The sequence below is a fragment of the Arachis hypogaea genome, chromosome 11 (genome assembly GCF_003086295.3).
Source record: "Arachis hypogaea cultivar Tifrunner chromosome 11, arahy.Tifrunner.gnm2.J5K5, whole genome shotgun sequence".
Lineage (NCBI taxonomy): Eukaryota > Viridiplantae > Streptophyta > Magnoliopsida > Fabales > Fabaceae > Arachis > Arachis hypogaea.
Window position 1 is genome coordinate 78,374,126 of NC_092046.1, and position 6,624 is coordinate 78,380,749.

The following is a 6,624-nucleotide window of genomic DNA, read 5'->3' on the forward strand; positions in this document are numbered from 1 at the left end:
AAAAGCAATTAAAATGACCGAAAGTAAATAATGGAAACTTAGATTGCAAGAAACTTAAATGATATCAAAAGTAAATTGCAAGAAAGTAGAGTACTGAATTGTAGAGAGCGGAGAAGTAAATTGCAAATAATTGAAACTAAATCTAAATTGCAGGAAAGTTAAATTGCTTGAATGTAAAAGGGAATTGAGTAATGGGTATTCAAAATAACTAAAGAGCAAAAGAAATGAAAATTAATAATGGGAGAGATCATTAGGGATCAGAGATGCAAATTCTCATGAATTGATGTTGATCAATTCCTTCTCAATCATGGGTATAGATCCATGGCAGATTGTAAGTAATTGAATTCCAATCTCTTAGTAATTCAATTTCTCATCAGCACAATCAATTGCCACTCTCGTGATCTAATTGTCATGAGAAGAGATGAAGCTCATTAACTAATCCTTCAAGCCACACAATTCCCAGGATCTCAACCAAGGGTGATTACATCTCACATACCATCCCAAAGTGTATTAATCAAGGAAATTATGAAAGGATGAACTCTAAACTGAATTAGGTAACTCCTTTCTCAAGTTCATCACTCAATTCATATAGATTCAACCCCTCTCTCGATGGTGATTGAATCTTTGAAGAACAAGAGTTTCCTCTTGGATGAACCACTTGAATTGAGAAGGAAAAGAAGAGTTATCAACTCATTCAAATACACAGAGCTCTTCCCCCTAATGAAAATGGGGTTTAGTGAATCATAGCTCAAATTTCAACAATAATTGCAAAGATGAAAATTAAACTAAGTGTCGAGAAGAATGAAGAAGAAGAAGAAGAAGTTCTTAAAACTGAAATTCAAAGTTGCAAGAAAAACAAAATAGAAGACCGGTGAGAAAAAGTAAAGAGTAAAAATGCTAATAGAAAAATGTCTAAGTGTCCAAAAAAAATTCCTTTCTAATACAAATTTCTTCTCTATTTATACTACTCCTAAAACTCTTTCAGAGGTCTTCAATTGGGCTAGCAATGTGGGCTTTTTCTTTGTTGAATTTTTGGCTCAATGGGAGGAGTCAATCGAAGAATTGTTGCTAAACAGGGAAGAAGGAGCTCATTCATAATGCTCCTGGCCCAATGGGGACGTTACTAGCAAACATGCCAGGGTAAAGGCACGTTGGCAACGTGCTTCATGAGTTTCCTGGGCTGGGGGCTTTGTGCTGGGCGTTGTTAGCCCAAGTTGTTGCTAACAACTTGGCTTTTCTTCTTCTTGACTTTACTTGCATGCCTAATCTTGCCCAGAATTTGAGTTTCAATCCTCTGCTTCAATATAAACTACCATACATCATTGGAAAGCTCAGAATGTCTTCTTTCTAATGCATTTGGAATCATCTCAATTGGAGTTTCCTATTTCAAGTTATGCTTCCTCAAAGAAGGTAAGGTCAGGCTGCCAAGTTTGTTGAAGTTGTTGCTGGACACGCACCCTTTCTTCCAAGTTGGCAACGTGCCAAACCTCCCAGGGCTGAGACATGAGGCTGGCGTTGTTGATGAACACGCCCCCTTGTTGGCATGTTGGCAACGTGCTCAATGCTTCCCTCCAGGGCTGCCTTCTAGTCTTCAACTTTGTTTGCCACGTTGCCTTGGAACACGCCTATAGAACTTGGCGTTGGCAACGTGCTCGAATGAGGGGATTGCTTCTCCAAGATTGGTTGCTACGTTGTCACAAAACACGCCTATAGAACTTGGCATTGGCAACGTGCATGCTTCTTCCCCTGGGTCAACTTCTTGCTTGGCATTTTCTTGGAACACGCCCATGCTCTCCCAGTCCAACAATGTGCTTGAGTTTCCTTATGGCACCAAGCTTTTCTTGCTACATTGCCTTGGAAAACGCCAATGGAAGCTGGCGTTGGCAACATGCTTGAGTGGAGGTCAGGGGTGCCTTGAGTGGGTGCCTAGTGTTGCTTTAAAACACGCCAATGAAAGCTGGCGTTGGTAACGTGCTCGAGCTTCCCTAGATCCTCTCCAAGGCCTTGCTTTCTTGCTGCGTTGCTTGCCAGCGTTGTTCACAAGCACACCTTTTTTCCCGCATTGTAGTAATGTGCTCGAACCTCTTCATGGCGCTAAACTTTGTTTGCTGCATTGCCTTGGAGAACGCCCATACACTCAGCGTTGGCAACGTGCTTGAGGCCTTGGAATTTCCCTTCAGTGCTGCCTTATAGCTTCCAGCCTTGCTTGCAGCGTGGCCTTTAAACACGCCTTTGGACTCTGGCGTTGACAACGTGCTGGCTTTCTTTCCTGGGTGAGCTTTCTTGCTTGGCGTTGCTTGCCTGCGTCACCATCAAACATGCCCCTGCATTTTCTTGGTTGGCAACGTGCTCAAACTTTGGACTTGCTTCCCCAAAGTTGCTTGCTGCGTTGCCTTGGAACACGCCAATGAACCTTCAAGTTGGCAACGTCCTTGTGGCTGCCTTCTTGCTCCAAGCTTTGCTTGCTACGTTGCCATTGCACACGTCTTTAGAATCCAGCGTTGGCAACGTGCTAGCCTCCTTCCTGGACCAAGTCTTGCCTCTTGACGTTATTGCCAAGCACTCAAGTAGAAGTGCAAGTTGGCAACGTGCAAACTTCTCTAGGATCACTCTCCAGGGCTGCTGGCGTTATCATCAAACACGCCACTGGTAGCCCAAGTTGGCAATGTGCTATCCTCTGCTTCCTTGCCAAGCTTGATGTATCTTTAAGCCTTCTTGCTCTAATTCTTGCTCCATTGCTTTCTAGCTTCATCACCTAACATAAACTAAAGAAACTTCATCAAAGTCTTGCCATCTTATGCAATAAATTTCAAGGAAATCATTCACATCAACTTATTTATAAACTCCTTGAATATTTGCATGAATTTGGCCAACATTTACCTAGTTCTTGGTGTTTTAATGCATGGAGGTAAAACTCATAAAAATGCTTGTTTATTTCAAAGATAATGAATGAAACTAAGCTAAAACTAACTAAACTGACTAGCTAATATAGCAAATATGCGAATGCATCACAACACCAAACTTAAAATATTGCTTGTTCTCAAGCAAGGGATAAAATAATTTGACAAAGAGTTTAAGATGCAAGAATTGAATGTCTTAACAGAGAAGAATTCTTCCATGAAATATGTCATCCTCATTTGTGTAGTCATCTATTTAGTGCAACTGATCAAGGCTAATCCAAATTCTTAGTTGAAATGCTTGCTCCAATACTAGGTTGGTTAATTTCACTAGACTCTTTTTCTATACCTTAGCACATAATCCTTAAGCTATTCTTTTCTCTACTTCTCTTTTCTCCCTTTCTTTTTTTTTTCAAATTTCCTTTGTTTCAATTGAGCTAAAAATCTTGTCTTAAGGCAGCTCTTTAGCATAAGCTTTCAATCAACAATCCCAAACCAGTTGGTTTAAGTTGTTAAGTGTTGAAGCACTCTTAAAGATTTACTAACTCAAGCCTCTCTCCTTAACACATTCAATCACAGGCATATAACATTGGAATTTTATTTGGATAGTGGTATCCAGCACCTCTTTGGGTTGCTAAATGTTCTGTTATAGAGCTACTCTTGAATGTGAGTTTTCAATCGATAATCCCAAGTTAGTTAACTCAAGTTACTAGGTGATGAAGCACCCCTCGAATTTACTAGCCCAAGTATGTCTCCTAACATCAATCACCACAGACACATATCCAAATTTTGTCATTGATGCCTAGCCTTTCATTCTTTGTTCTTTGTTTTCTTCATTTCTCTTTTTCTGCTCTTCAAAATTTTGTGTATTACTCTATTGTCAAAGATCTTTGTGCTTCTAACTTCTTGAGTCTTATAACCCTTAACCAACTAGTTTTGTGTAAGCAAGCATCTTAACTCCTTTTAATTTCTTGAGCCTTGATTCGTTCACAATGAAAGCATATAAGTACTAACAGTTTTTATCAGACAACCTTGTTCTCCTAAACTAGATTCCTCTCTGTTTTTTTTTGTTCAAACTACATCTTTTATTCCATTGGCAAGTAAAAGTACTTAAGACAAGCAAACATTCCAAGCATGTGAGTGATACATGGAATAAGCAACATAACTGAGAATGCATAAAGGAAAACAACTTAGAAGGTATACCATGTTTCAAACATACATCTTCTTTATTTAATAAAGCACTAAAAAAAACTTCACCACCTTTAGTCTTTATGTCCCTTTCCTTTGCCCTTTGGATCTTCTTTCTTTTTCTTTCTTACTTCTCCTTGTTGTTTTGTTGTTGAGTCCTCCTCTTCTCTTTTCTATATTCCTGAGCTTAACATCCTCTCCTTTAGTCTCTCAGCATTAAATTTCACCCTTGCAATTTCCTGCTCTTCTAATATCTTGTGCGCATCATTAAATTTTTGGATTTGTGGGTTGAGCACTGGGAGTGTTCCACAAAGGTAGCTGAGTTTTTATTGGGTGCATATATCATAATCAATTCTGTCTCTATGTCTAGCCTCTTTGAACATTCTTCTTTCATTGAATTCTCTGTGAAATGTGTCTTGTCTAGCCTCCACCCTATGGAGAAGCTCCCTTTGCTGAGCTTGCTCTTTCCTTAGTTGAGCTTGTTCTTGTATTATCTTCTCCATGGATCTTCCATATTCAGCAGCTGAGTTGTTGATGACTTCACACATCTTGTCATATTGTTCTTGTTGTAGTTCCATCATGTGTGTTTGATATTCACTTTGCTGACCCACCCATTGAACTTGAACTTCTCTTTGTTGATTCATTACTTGCCAAAAGTCCCTTTGTTGTTGAGCTTGTTCCTCTTGGCTTCTTTGAAGTTGTGAATATTGCCCAGAGATTTCTTCCAAAGCGGCTTGGAGTTGATTCATGTTCAAAGTACTCAGTTCTTCCATTTCTTGGTGCTCTCCCTCTTGTCTTGCTTCTTTCCTTTTCTTTTTTCTTGCTAAAGGTTGCCTCTCCAATTGGGTCATGGTGACAAATTCCAATCTTTCCTTGGTGAGAGGCTTTCCAATAGATACCACGTCAGTTTCTTCAAGTTCTTGGAGTGGTACTTTAGCTTCTTCACATAAGCGTAGAATAGTACTAGGATATCCTAGCCAACTGTCCTATTTGACCTTCTCGGCTATGTCAATGATGTTCTTGGCTATAATTTCTCCCACATTGATCTCCCTTCCTTTCATTATTCAGTGGATCATTATTGCTCTATTCACTGTCACTTCGGAATTATTTGAAGTAGGGATTAATGATCTCCTCACTATGTCATGCCATCCTTTTGCCTGAGGTATGAGATCACCTCTTCTGAGTTTGAGTGGTTGTCTTTGTGAATCCAACACCCAATCCGTGCCTACTTTGCACAGGTCACTTAGCACATCCACATATCTTGGATCATTTTCAACCCTTTCCTCATAGCTAGCTTATTTGAACCGTTTTGGTTTGATCTTTAGCACCCTGTTGATGGTGTTTGGACTGAAGTCAACAGTCACCCCTCTTACATAGCTCATGTACGGCTCTTCATCGTCAAATTCTCTTATCACATTAGTATAAAACTCATGGATGAGAACCATGCTCACTTCTTGAGGTTGATTGCAGAGAAGCTCCCATCCCCTTTTTCTAATTATTTTTTGTATCTCAGAATACCCCTCCTTTCTTAGCTTAAAAGGTAACTCCGGGACAACGTCTTTGCCTGTCATCCAACTAAAGATGCGCTCATTGTGTTTGGATTTGAATCTTCTTCGATCAAAGGTGTTTTGTTCTTCTTCTTCTACGGGTTGCTTGTCCTTTCCCTTCTTAGCTCTTGATGATGAGGCCATTAAAATTCAATTGCAAGGGTCAAATCTTCCAACACCAAACTTAGAGGAATGCTTGTCCTCAAGCATAAAGAAAATGTTTATGAAGGGGGTGTAGATGGATATGGCGACAAGGTAAGGAATACAAGCTTGAAAGTGATTGTGAGAGGGAATGAAGAAGGGGGTGGTTCAGGTAGGCTAGGGGAAATGGTGTATCCTAAATTTTGCTGAGCAATTCTTAGGATCAAAGCCAAAATCTGTGAAGCAAGGATAATTAAAGGGTTGAGTGTGATTTCGGCTGAGGTGAATTGATGAAATGTGGTGATGGAGAATGGTATATATAAGTGAGGACAAAGTGAGGTTTGATGATTGTGGTTGGAGTGGTTAAAGTGATATTTATGATGGGGGAATGGTCTTGAAGGTTCGGTCAAGGCATGGGAAACATGAATCTTCTTTGCCTAATGCATGCTAAGGTGTTTTCCTCAATGCACACAATCCAAGGTATATATGGATGTACAAAACCCAAGGCACATGTGACTTCTCCTTTCTTGTGTGTGTGTCCGTGATCCTTCCTTCAAGATTCTCCCATCACTTCTTTCTTTCACTTCCCTACAGCAAGAATACAAAGGCTTTAGAATTTCTTGTAATTGGACTCATACTAAAGACATTCAACGAGATCATATAAATTTTTTTTATATATCTAATGATTGCTTTCATATCACTAAAAGAAATAACTACACTGTTGCTCCATGGTCTAGCATTTTTGTGTATGTATGGACACCAAACTTAGTTTGTGACTAAGTGTTGTAAAAAGAAACTTTTGCAATTACTTCAAGATTGACCACACCAAACTTAGTGCCTTGTATACATTA